The sequence below is a fragment of the Ostrea edulis genome, chromosome 3, assembly GCF_947568905.1.
Source record: "Ostrea edulis chromosome 3, xbOstEdul1.1, whole genome shotgun sequence".
Classification (NCBI taxonomy): domain Eukaryota; kingdom Metazoa; phylum Mollusca; class Bivalvia; order Ostreida; family Ostreidae; genus Ostrea; species Ostrea edulis.
The window spans coordinates 83,578,473-83,592,860 of record NC_079166.1 but is presented as its reverse complement, the minus strand read 5'-3'; the positions used below and the strand labels follow the sequence as shown (position 1 = coordinate 83,592,860).

Sequence of the window (14,388 nt, the reverse complement as noted above, 5' to 3'; positions counted from 1 at the left end):
ATTGACATCAAGTGATCGTTTGAAAAGTAGTATAACTTCAGTGACAGGAGATAAGAAGATTCAAAACTGTCAAGGTAAGCAATCATTGTTTGTTGTTTTTATGTTTATCATCAATTATCATTACGTATTACGTGAATGGTATAATGTTTTCATTGTGAGCTAGTACGCATCAAACGTTATCAAAACATATTAATCGTAGCGCGGGCTTGCTTGTAAATAAGCTTAGCTTGGCTGGATATTACAATTGACTTCTTCAAAGAATCTCTTAGCAGTCCTTCATAATTTATATTCAGTTTTGGCCGTCTGTAGCAGGTGACAATGTCTTTCTCTTTAAATATTAAGCTGACTCTCAGTCACTTGTAATGATGCATTGCTCTCTGTCTAGATATGGGAATCCCAAAATAGAAACAGTCACTGGATGTTCCGCTCAATTACATGCCGTTGTTTATCCCACGATATTAAAAAGATACATTTTGCACTTGAAACGTTTTGAAAGACATATCCAATCTTGGTAAAATAAGACGAATTCAATTTTCTAAAAACAAAATGCCCCTTAAAGGGTGATTGACATTATTTGACTTGCCATTTTTGAATTTGATTTTTTCATTTGTTTGTTTACAACGCTTAATGACTCAATTTTAAGTTAACATCCCCGAATTTTAACTGTATGGTGATCAATGCTAGACAGCCTGTCATTCGAACGTTTAACAATATATATCAGATGGAGTGACATCTGATAAGCTTGCATTGATGTATCAAGAGACGAGAACTGAGTCTAAGAGCCCCAGCTGACCTATATAACAGGTACGAAATATGCAAAATTGAAAAATGCATTATGTATTAATGTGTAGTAACATCTAAACATAACAGACAACTGTATGCTAGCATTTCCTATTACAAATACGTATAATAGAAGACAGAAACAACTGTGTTGCAGAAATGCAATCAAGATATTTGGCCTACAGACAGTTTATCAAAGTGGGTCAGACGAGATCAGCCTCTTGGGGAAAATAGGAGTAATTTTACCCTCATTTGTTGTGACAAACAATGAGGGACAATTTCGTAAGCAACACTGTAATTACGATTTCTTGAAACCCCATACTCAGATACACATTCTGAATAAGCATATTATTTTGTGTTTTAAAATCTCATAAATTTGAGTTTCAATATTGAAATATGCAATGCTTTTGAGTACGTCTATAAGTTGGAGAAGCTGGACATATCGTTTATGGGTGTTTTTTTTCTTCTGCTTCTTATTGTATTGTTATCAGAGTTGATACCATTTTTTCACCAAAATCCTTATCAATAAATTCAAATATCTCCTGTACCAATGACTCAGTCACCAACATAAATGTGTATCATCTATGTCAGAGCACATAAATAATGGGTGACCTCCATACGCCTTTCATTTAGAGTGTTAAATTGATACAATCTCGTAATAGAAACAATCAAATTAGTTTCAGGTCACACTATTTAGTTTCAGGTGGTCTTTTATATTTTTATGAAATGTGAAGATCACGAACAGTGATCAATCTCATAACTCCTATCAGCAATAAAAAATAGAGAGTTGGGCAAACACGAAGAGATGAAATCCTCACCTTCTATGCAATACATGTTTTCTAGTTCACTTCCTTTAAAATGATAAATTTCATTTCATATTTTAATGAATAGAACATTTATTTCACTTTTTACCAAGCGATTTGTATGAAAACATGATTTTTTTAAAACGTTTTAGTAAAACGTGTTCTTCCCATAGACTTTAACGTAAAATTCTTTGTTAAATAATTCAAGAAGTATTCAATATTTTGTATATCCCTACTGTATAGTGACTGTAAAATGTAAAAGTATCATGACTGTAAAAATCCCATCATGTAAAATGATCAGATACAGCATCTGATCATTTTACATGTACATTGAATGCTTCTGAAACTCATAGCTGTTCGAATACGTGTTCGATAAATCTATATTACATGCATTTATTTCTATAGAAATATTTTAAATATACAGTTACATGTAAACATCGTATCCAAAATAATCTCGTTTCAATTATTACTTATGATCTTTTTTCCATATCTTCGTTTCTTGACTTAAATATGTTGTATTCATTTGTACATAGATTTAATAAAAGCTGTCTTGACCGAAGGTAAATCTGAATTACAAGTTGAATATAAATAAATGTATTGCTAGTGATGACTTCACAAAATACAATTTTATCCACGGTTCTCAGTAACCAATCTGTATATACATCACATCCATTTTACAGAGGACGCCACAACGTGCCCGGATCATATATAAGGTATATCTGTTGACGGCGAAATTTATATCGTTCTGACATATCTGTTGATCATATTACACATTTTAAAGTACATGTAGTTAGAAAATCCAAACATAACACCATATTTGTCAAAACAGAAATCGTCGAAGCAGAACAACCGCGGAAGAGTTTTAACATACTGGATATCATTTAAACTAGCTAAAATCTTAAGTGTTAGCTTCCCACAATATATCATGTTAATGCAATGACCAATTACAACCATCTTTTCTAACATCGTTTATACCCAATGTGTGATACTGACTAAAACCCGGTCTCGGTCCCGGTCTTCGGTCCCGATCCCAGATACTTTTATTCGATACAAAACAGAATATATTAGGATATTTAAGCCCCGTTTCTCAATAATTTAGGTATGGCATCTCATGCCTGCATTCTGATAATAAATTGATCATATTGTTTTCTTCTTTCGTAAAATAATATGTGAAAAACCCAGGACCGTTGGGAACCGAGAAATAAAAACAATGCTAAAAGCCGGTTCCGGTCTCAACATTTTCCCCCAATAGCCGCTTTCAATAATCTACCTTTTCATAAAAAGATAAGGACGTGATACTCAATGACATCCCTTTGTATACAAATATTTCTGATTTATTGTGTGTGTAGGTTTTCTATCCCAATATTCTTGATATCTATGTCAGAATCGAACTGAACTACATGTACGTGACATTTTGTCCCAAATGATCGCGTTACACTACCTTTGTTTTAGAAGATAAGGATGTAGAAGGGAAATAATATATATGTACTTATCCTGGTGTATTTGTTTGTAATTTATAGTTAGTTTATTTGTTCATTTATTTTATTTCTTCTATTCTTGTCAAAATCAGTTTTCAAAGATTCATGTTTGTATTCCGAACCCGATCTCTTTATATGGGTATATATTTTACATATATTTGTATATAACCATTGAATAATAACTATAAAATATTTCTTCATTTCTCAGTTGATACTTGGTTTTCTTTTTTCACTTGTGGTTCTTTTAGATACAATGCTTTAAAAAAACACCTAATAATATAGTTATAGTATCTATAAAAGTGTGTCATACATAGAACACATGCTCACCAAAAATGTCAGATTATGTATACTTATACAGAAATTACCCTCTGACTTTAGATGATATTCAAATAATCTATGGTATGTTTTTACTGTAATATTTTGTGGTAACTATATTTATTGTGAATAGTTATACACGTATATATGTACAAAAATAAATGTATTAATCATGCTGCACAAAAACAGTTTGTTTCCTATTTTCAACATATCTTATATTTCAAAGTGCATAAATTTGACATAAACTGACAAATTTACAAACACTGAAATCTACATTTATAAATATGCAAGACATACATATAAATTCATTTAAAAATAAATTACAGTTTTGAAAATACAAATAGGCCTACTGTTAGCGCTTCAAGAAAAGTATGCCTGCCTGAAGCATTTTATACCTTCGCGTGTTTTTACAAACCATTCAAAAGTTATGGCTAAGGTTAAAAAATTTCAAAAGTAGGTCTTTGAAAGATGAAGAATTGCATGTAAGGAAAGGTCTTGTCACAAGGAATACACATGTGGAATATGAAAACCCTATCAACATGCACTCGAAAGTTATGCCGAAGGTTCAAGTTTTTAGTGACAAACAGACGGATGGACCAAAAACTATATAAATGCGCCCCGAATATCCGATTACTGGGGTATAACATTTGATTTTCAAAAGATCATTCTTGTATTCAGAATCTTTCTGGAAAGGGGCGGGGGTTGTTGACAAGAGTGCACATTATTTTTTTTCGCTATCAACAACAATTATTCATCATGTTTCAAAAATTATAATAAAATGGCAGGACAATATTTTTTTTCCCCATTTCACTAATGAACATAATTTCTAAAGTACTTAATACATCGTTCATTCTGTACTCATATTTTGCACGTGTACTCTGCGTTATATTATTCTAATATTTACATAGAGGCTTTTCTTCCCTGATGAAAACAACTAATATAACATCATAGTTTAACAAATTGATGTTATTCTCACGATACATGAGAGAGAGAGAGAGAGAGAGAGAGAGAGAGAGAGAGAGAGAGAGAGAGAGAGAGAGAGAGAGAGAAAGAGAGAGAGAGAGAGAGAGAAAGAGAGGTAAGGCGTATATATATATATATATATATATATATATATATATATATATATATATATATACGCCTTACTGAGACCCGGTTCGGAATACACCATTATTGAATTTGCAAATTTTGTCAATTTTAACCTAAATGATAAAAAAAGAATTAATTTTATAAAAACTACATCCAGCAGTAAATTACAAACAAATACACCAGGATAAGTACATATATATTTTTCTCTTCTATATCCTTATCTTTTTATGAAAATGTAATGTAACACTTTCATTTGGGAGGGGAAAAAAATCACGTAGTTGAGTTTGATTTTGAGATAAAAAGGAAAATTGAATAAAACACAAACATAAAATGAATCAGAAACATGCATGTGTACGACGGCGTATTCGTGCCAATTCAACCTAGAAGAAAAAAAAAAATAAATCGTTCACGGACTACGATTTATTAAATCGTAGAAACGATTTAAAAGGTCATTTCTACGATTTAGAAAGTAGTTTCTACGATTTAGACAATCGTTTCGATTTAAAAAGTCGTTTCTACGATTTTTAAGTCTCGGGTGACATTGCAAATGTTTGTTGTTTGTCATCGTGCGTTAACAATTGAACATTTTTAACTTCTTGATAGGTATGGTCATTCCAATTCCTTTCAAATTGGGTATGAAGCATCTTTGGGACAAAGGGGACATAGATTGTAAATTCCAAAACCCCTACAGCCCTCGAGCCTTAAGGGCAGGGCAAAAACTGCCACATAATTGAATAATTTTCAAAATTCGTCTTCTCTAACACCACATATATGTACGAAAACTAAATGCAAAGTGATGTGGATCAGGAAAGCCTAACAAAATCGCAATTTTCTTGATCCCTTATGTAAGGGATTTGACCCCAGGGTGAAGCAAAACTTGGTATATAGCATTTATGTGTAAACATTTATATAACATCTTCTGTAGTGCTATTGATACTAAATTAAAACTAAATGGATATCTAAAAGGAGTAGGAAGTTCTTTACAGAAATTGTAAATTTCATTATTCCAGGGGGTAAGGGTTTGGTTTCAGGATGGTGACAAAATTATTATAATGATTATTGTCTTAAAGATTTGAAAGACTTCTTTAAGTTTGGTGATACAATATAAAATCCAAATGCATGTTTAAGAATAACAGAAAAAGGATGTACAAAATAAGGTTAAATTTGCAACCCCAGGGTTTTGACTCTAGTATGGGTCCAAATTAGTCATATCGTTTAATATTGAAATATATCATATTATGTAAAGCCTTTCATCTGTATATGCACTTATGAGGGCATTGAAGATTTTAAAAGAACGCATGTTGTTTGATAAAATACTGTTGCTGATTATTTGAATTGAGCTTAGATATTCAGAACAGGAAATCATTTGTATATTTTATAGCCCTTGAGACAAAAGTGATACTTTTAACTAGTACTTAAGTTACCGATAAGGTATTTGGGCCTATTGCATTATCGTAAAAACAATTTAAATCGATTTGACCTCGATGATAATGGAAAAGCGAAAGCAATTACATGTAGTTAAACGATATTTTGAGAAGAGACTGTGTTGTTCCGAAATAGCTGTTGCTTTAGCTCATTAGTACCGCATTATTATTAATGAAAACAATATTGAAAGGATTTCTGCAACTTTGGGCCTTTCCCAATGGAAATACAGATCTAATTGATATTATTGCGATGTTACCCTTTTCATTGGGGAAACTTTAGAGTATTGTGACCAACTTCATAGGTACAGATGGATTTACTGGAAAGCTGGTAACAGGGTTTCCCAAAAGGCTATTAGATTGCTTTTTTTTTCATACAAAGGGGCTGGTACATGAATTGCGGTTAGAGGACGCAACTTCATGAGTCTGGGGGCCGCCTTGGGGTCCCCAGTGGGTCCAGGGTGGGGGCCAAGGGAAGCCCCTGGAACCTCATAGATTTTATAGGACTTGATATATGTCTCCTGCGTAGTCATTTTTACTATTTTCTATCATTTTAGATAAGGTGAAATTAATAAAATGATGCAAATTTTAAAGGATTTTGGAAAAAAAATGTAAGTTCTCCCAATAAAATTAATTCAATAAAAAAGATTTTGTCATTTATATCTTCGAGAGTGGAAGAAATTAATGCTTCTTCTATCGTTTACATTTTTCTAAACAAGAGACCACGATTTACCCTAAATTTTAAAATTGTAGAGGGTCCCGGCTGCGCCCACCCCCTTAAATCTGCCACTGATACAAGACCCAGAAGACATCCATGCATATACGAAAAAGGACATATTAAAGTGAAGAGTGTACAGCATTAAAGGTTCAAATTATATTTGGCATATTGATGGAAATGACAAGTTGAAACCATTTGGTATAGCAATTCATGACGGTTTTTCACGCCACGTGATATGGCTGGAAGCTGGAAAATCAAACAAGAGTCCGAGGGTAATTGTTAATTGCTTGCTAAGATACTATGAAGTTAATGAAAATATTTCAAACTGAGCTGAGCTAAACACAGATGGAAGAGGATGGATGAGCTGGACGTGATATACAGTATTACATTCTCCCTTACTTCGTTCGTCCAAATATAAATTAATCAAATGCTGATTACGAAAAAATAAGAAACTCATCTGTTATCGGTAGGATAGCGGCTCGCTAGAACTTCATTATTCTTTACAAACGTAAACATATCATACATTTTCAACAAGAATGATCATTATCAAAAGTAAAACAAAAGGTACATAGGTCTCATTAATTACTTAGGACAGAGATTTTAATATATCATAACTCATACGTACATATTCACATATATAAACAAGTCTAAATGAACATTATGCCCCTTCTTTAATTCACACATTGTCCCAAAGAAGCTCAGGAAGAAATTAAAAATGTTCAATTGTTAACGCACGATGACGGACGACGACCAATTGCAATATGTCACCCGAGACATAAAAATCGTAGAAACGACTTTTTAATCGTTTCTATACGATTTTCTAAATCGTAGAAACGATTTTCTAAATCGTAGAAACGACTTTCTGAATCGTAGAAAATACTTTTTAAATCGTAGAAACGACTTTCTAAATCGTAGAAACGACTTTCTAAATCGTAGATTTAATAAACCGTAGTAACGATGTTCTAGATCGAGAAACTACTTTCTAAATCATAAACACGACTTTTTAAATCGTTTCTACGATTTAATGAATCGTAGAAACGATTTTCTAAATCGTAAAAACGACTTTTTTAATCGTAGAAACTTTTGTAATTGTTTAAACGATTTAATAAATCGTAGAAACGACTTTCAAAATCGTAGAAACGACTTTTTAAATCTTTCTGCGATTTAATAAATAATTCAAACGATGTTCTAAATCGAGAGACTACTTTCTAAATCGTAAACACGACTTTTTAAATCGTTTCTATACGATTTAATAAGGCATAGAAACGATTTTCTAAATCGTAGAAACGACTTTTTAAAATCGTCCCCACGATTTAATAAATCGTAGAAACAATGTTCTAAATAGAGAAACTACTTTTTAAATCGTAGAAACAACTTTTTAATTCTAAATCGTAGAAACGACTTTCTAAATCGTAGAAACGACCTTTTAAATCGTTTCTTCGATTTTCTAAATCGTAGAAACGACTTTCTAAATCGTAGAAACGACTATTTAAATCGTTTCTACGATTTAATAAATCTTTAATAAATTTAATAAATCGTAGAAACGATTTAATTTTATTTTTTGTGCTAGGTTGAATTGGCACGGATACGGCGTCGTACATGTACATACAAAGGAATGTCATTGAATATAACACTCTTATATTTTTTGATAAAAAAGTATATTCAACCGGTCCCGGAGTTTTCACATATTATTTTACGAAAGACGACAACAGTATTATCAATCAACTATCAGAATGCAGGCATGATATGTCATATCTAACTTAACGAAATATTGGGGCTAAAATATTCTGATGCATTATGTTTTTATCGAATTAAAAAAATCTGGGACCGGGACCGAAGCCCGGGTTTTAATCACGGGCCCGAAACCGAAGACTGGGACCGAGACCTGGTTTTAGTTAGTAACCTAATTTGTTACAGCGATATTGAAACAAATGAGAATACTTCTCATGTATTTTCGATTTCTGTATTACATAACCCACTACCTCAAAATATATCATGGTTGTACATTCATAACAATAACCTTCATCAACCAAAATCAAATGGATAGTCCTAGAAAACTAAAGTTTGACCGAAAAACGAATGACAACAACAAGTTTATATGCATTGAAAAACAAAACAATTCGTAATAAGTACACGCCAGAAAATCGGACAAAATTGTATATATGTTTCATGGATTTCAAGCATTAAAAAGTTCACCCCATTATGGGGTACCATGCTTACCGGAATTAGTGAACGGTAAGTGGAAAGAAAAGTAGGTGTTTTTAATATTATTTTGAAAACTTACTTCACAATAATTTCATTTTGGTCCAACGATCCATACTTTTGATGAAATGTTATATTTTCTATTCGAAATGGAAGAGTTCAATTATTCCAGCAAAAAAGTGAATTAATACACATATGATCGAAATCATTTCATCATAAGAAGGGAGGAAATACAAAACATAAAAGGGGAATTTATTAATGATTTCAATAAAAAATAATGATATATATACTGAATACTTATCAGCAAATACAATTACATACTCACATATTTAAAGTTTTATAAACAATGTCAGGAAGGTACAGAGTGTTTTCGAGTGAATAAAGCCTGTTCCACATTTTCTTTGACAATTGTCATTTTTGCTATATAGATATATTGGGTGATCCCACTACGTTGGTTGTAAAAGAAATGAGACAAATGTAATATTGAAACATGTTGATGGAATTCTTTAGTGAAATAAAAACCCTAACGACCATCTACGTCATTAGGAAAATAAAGATTGGAGAAAACATTATTTTTATCATGGAAGACGTCCTCACACCTCCCCCCAAGGGAATTAGGATTTGGAAGATCAGGCAAATTCATTTGGGGGTGGCTGGTCAAGAGCTTTTGACAAACTAGTACAGGTTTTCAGCTGGAGAAAAAATAATGAAATAAATGTGCAATATCTAGTACCCCGGGGTTAAATGTGCAGGGTTACTGGGTATTGTCTCTAGGCACAAGGAGACACCGAAAACATCTTTTTCTTCATTTTAACCTATGTATTCAATGTCAATTCAATGAGAAAGTATGGTAATATTGTATACGTGTACTGTGCTTTATAATGTGACAGCTAACAAGACTTTGTAGTTACTCTGATGATTACCACAGTGGTCATTTTAGTTAATTATGCGTTCTGTAATTCAAGTCGCGTGTTCTAATTCTGGTTGACTTATTTAAACTTTTTTTTCAAATGATGATATCATTATATTATACCCCGTTACGTTTCTAAATAATACGTCCTTGTCAATATATTCTTTTGGTGTGATATGTACTTCGCCTACAAAAAATAGAAAAGAAAAATGTTCATATATATTACATAGACTGGCATTTTCATATAAAATGTATGGTTAGGGGTCCGCATTGTAATGGCGAAAAAACATTAACGCCTAACAGAAATCACGATATCGATGATTGTAACGCATTGTGCCATTTCCGATTGATTAAATGTCGGCAGCCAATCTTTCCTTAGTGGAATCTTACAAGTAAGTCCAACCTGATTGCATCTCGTAAAAACTGAAGCCTCCAACGGGTGCCAAGGTACGACAAGCTCTTTATAAAGAATTTAATGCATACCTCTACCACAAAAATAAAACCCGCTAGAATGATCGCATTTAGAGCGAAGCTGAGAGAATATTTCTATGGATCAGGGTTTTCATGATTTTTATGAGGAAAAATCAGTAATACAAAGACGAGAAGGAAATGACACAGCCATTGTTATTGAAGTATCGAGCCATGATACATTCTCTGTTCTATACAACATCACATTTTTTTATTTGAATTGGCACTTTTCACGTACAGGGCAACAACAAAGACAAATTCTATGAAAATGATTTCACACCACCCAAACAAGTTGTAAATAAAATAGACGAATTTAAAAATAACAATAAATCGATCAATACGGTTAGCACTAAATCCTCTGAAACTTCAACTCCACAAAACAGCAGTAGTTATAAACGACTACATACTGAAGAGACAGTAGCTAAACAACTTATAGATCACGCATCTGACGACAAACTGTCAAGACAGGAGAAAGGGCTCACGGAATGTATCTCAAAACTACATTGTACATCGACACTAAACATATCATCAAAGTAGTTGGTGATTTGGGCATTAAGATTCTTTAAAAAAAAACTAGACATGCCTCTAAAGATGGCTGGAAAAAAAAAACGTCAAGTGAAATTGACTCCCTGCGTAATTCAGTAAAGTGTATTCAAGACGAACTAAAGTTGGAGAAAATATTTGAAAATGCTTTGAAACACGAGCAAACAATGAATAATGATCTCAGAACACAGATGAAAAACATGGTATCCATCATTAGAATTTTTGTTAAAACAATTGAAGGAGAAAGGTGATGAGATTTAGCATTTGACAGCCACTGTGTCTAAATTATCTGAATAAAGTCGACAGATATAAAGGGGAAATTTTGAACCTAAAGTCACAACCACAGGATCAATTAAAGTCCAGTACTGCAGGTAGTAATAAAACGGGTCATACCAGCCAACAGAAATGTAAAACTCCGAATGTTTTGATTATTGGTACATCCAATGTAAGGGGCATTAACGAATCACACTTGACTCGGGCAGCTGCAGTTTCCAAAGTACTGTAAAACTTATACGGTGCTAATTTTGATGCACCAGATGCGCATTTCGAAAGTGTCTCTTCAGTGATGCTCAACCGAAATGTTTGAAATACGAAATAACAATAAACTTGTAAGAGCTATTTTAGGGAGAAACAGAGTGCCAAAAACTGAAGTCAAACTCGTCTAAAGATAAGAGCTATGCATGAAGGAGATACTCCTTTATTGGAAATGAATTCCTGAATTTTATCACAGCAATCAAATATGCATCCGTATTGTGTTATACACTTGATGAAACTCTGGGATACATAACGAAAGACACACACTAAGTTGAACTGGATGCAGTTGTCCTTCATGCTCTAACAAACGATATTCAGTTCTTGGAAGCGGAAGCGTCAACAAATTATACAATATAGTGTGTGGTCACATTCTCTAGAAATGGCCTACCACCATTGTTATCATATCCCTCACTACTCCAAGACTCAAGAACAACGATTTGTACACCAAAGCTCAATTAATCAATGTTCTTATCAAACAAACAATTGTTGATTGCAATTCATCTGTTCTTGAAGACCCCAGCAACATGTTATTACATAGATATCCTGACACTTTTTTTCTCGAAGCTGACGGGTTTCAACTGAGCAAGAGAGAAACGTCAATTCTAGCTGGCAACATTAAACGCGTTATCCAAAGTATCTTCAATATTCCTATATAATTTATACTTTAATACATCATGCCTGTGTAAAGTGACTACATTTGACTAAGTCTTGGCCACTGTCATTTAAATTACATATCCACCATGGATGTAAAGAGTAATTGCTAATTCATGATTGTGCTAAACAATCCATGCCGTACAAATGGTAAGAATTAGAGGGAAATCAATCACAGAGGTTGTAAGAAGATACCATCAAACAAAATCGTTTACCAATTATATTCCTTGAGCTTAAACTTTAGTCAATGTTACTATGATTATACAGTTGATATATGTACACTGCCCTCAAAAGTGCACACACTAACGAAAGTCTTTAAATAATATTAACACATAAAAAGCTCAGACTAAGTTGGACTCATCCTAAAGTTCTAGGTTGTGAAATTCACCATTTTTTGTAATCCTTTTCTCCAATTCCCAAGTATGCATTTAGATTGTATACAATATCAGCAAATGTTCAAATAAATAATATATACTAAATTTGGCCCAACCCTGAGGTCAGAACCCTTACTCTGGGGAATCTCAAATATACAATTTTGGTAAAAGACTACTTGCTCTATTCATTTAGTTTCAATCCAGTATCAAAAGCATTAAAGAAAATGTTAAGTGTTGTACACATACACACTATATAAGAAGATTGTCCCCGCTCCCAGGGAGTCAGAACCTCTATACCGGGGAATATCAAATTTACAATTTTGGTAGAGGCCTTCCTGCTCTCCATTACTATGCATTTAGTTCTACTTACACGTGTGTTGTTCTTCAGAAGAATTTTTTTTAAATTGTCAATTTTGGGCATTTTTGCCCTGTTCAAGTGGTGTAGGAAGCCTGTAATTTACCATGCATGTTCCCCTCACTCCAAATATGTATCATATTAAATTTGAAAATAATTGGAATGATTTTTATCAAGAAAAAGTTAAAACATGCCTATTGTTCATACATTTAATAACTGAGCATTTCGCCCCCACCCCCACCCCCCCAACCCCCCCCACCCCGATACCAAAACTCCCACCCCTTGTCCTAATGATGCTTTATACCAAATTTGAAAAGAATTGAATTTGTAGTTAATAAGAAGAAGTTAAAAAAATGAACAATTATTAACACACGACGCACGACGGACGGCGGATGACGACGGATGACAACCAATTGCAACAGGTCCCCTAATATCGATGATGGAGGTCATGTGTAGCATCGGTATATTGAATTCTTCTACGGTTATATAACAGTTTTTGGTTTTTTAAATGGTACATTAATGAAAAGCGTAATCATATAATGACATGTTCTGTTAACGATGTATACTTCGGGAAAGAGAAAAAGGTGCAGCACATGTCATTACCTGTAGAAATTATAAAACTGTGGTTTCAAAAGCATAACTTAAAGTGTAAAATTGTGTTTGAATTGCTGTACTTACTATACTGCTTTACATGACGTCTTCATTCCTTTTATACGCCTCTTTCCGACTTCATGTTGGACTACCATGGGGAGTCCGCGTGATTTGATATTCAAGCGTTATCAATATGAACTGCCCATATCTTATTTACACACCCTAGTTATTTCTAATCTACTGTAATAAAACGAGTGGCAGATTTCAAATGTTTGAAATACTCCGTTTTATAGTTACAGATGTAAACAATTCATCTTTCACGTTACATACCATTCTCCGCCTATCTTTACATTCAAATATTGAAATTGTTGAAATAAATTGTTTACTATGTAAAACTTATATGGTACCAATTTTGATGCACCAGATGCGCATTTCGACAAATAATGTCTCTTCAGTGATGCTCAACCGAAATGTTTGAAATCCGAAATAACTGTGAAGTTTTAGATCTAAATATAGCCAAAAACAGCGTGCCAAACAAGTGAAGCCAAATTCGTTCAAGGATAAGAGCTATGCATGAGGGAGATAATCCTTAATTTTGAAATGAATTTCTAAATTTTATAACAGCAATTAAATATACATCCGTATGTTCAAGCTAGTAACGAAGTACTTAGCTACTGGGCTGTAGAGACCCTCGGGGACAAACAGTCCACCAGCAGAGGCCTCGACCCAGGGGTCATAATGTAAAACTTATACGGTACCAATTTTGATGCACCAGATGCGCATTTCGACAAATAATGTCTCTTCAGTGAAGCTCAACCGAAATGTTTGAAATCCGAAATAACTATGAAGTTTTAGATCTAAATATAGCCAAGAACAGCGTGCCAAACAAGTGGAGCCAAATTCGTCCAAGGATAAGAGCTATGCATGAGGGAGAATATCCTTAATTTTGAAATGAATTTCTAAATTTTATAACAGCAATTAAATATACATCCGTATTTTCAAGCTAATAACGAAGTACTTAGCTACTGGGCTGTAGAGACCCTTGGGGACTAACAATCTACGAGCAGAGGCCTCGACCCAGGGGTCATAATGTAAAACTATGTTTCCCTTTAAATATTTCTTAATGATAGTGAGACATCTATAGCTGTAGATGAAG

General features: G+C 33.3%; 1 protein-coding gene across 1 annotated transcript in view; it reads right to left on the bottom strand.

Moving 5' to 3' along the window:
* The window catches only part of LOC130053656 (uncharacterized), a 231,689-nt gene extending 218,257 nt beyond the window's left edge, over positions 1-13,432 (bottom strand). Inside the window, exon 1 of the mRNA XM_056161035.1 lies at positions 13,320-13,432. The gene's annotated coding sequence lies outside the window, so the exon portion shown is untranslated. The remainder of the gene's footprint in view (positions 1-13,319) is intronic.
* Between the last annotated feature and the right edge of the window lie 956 nt (positions 13,433-14,388).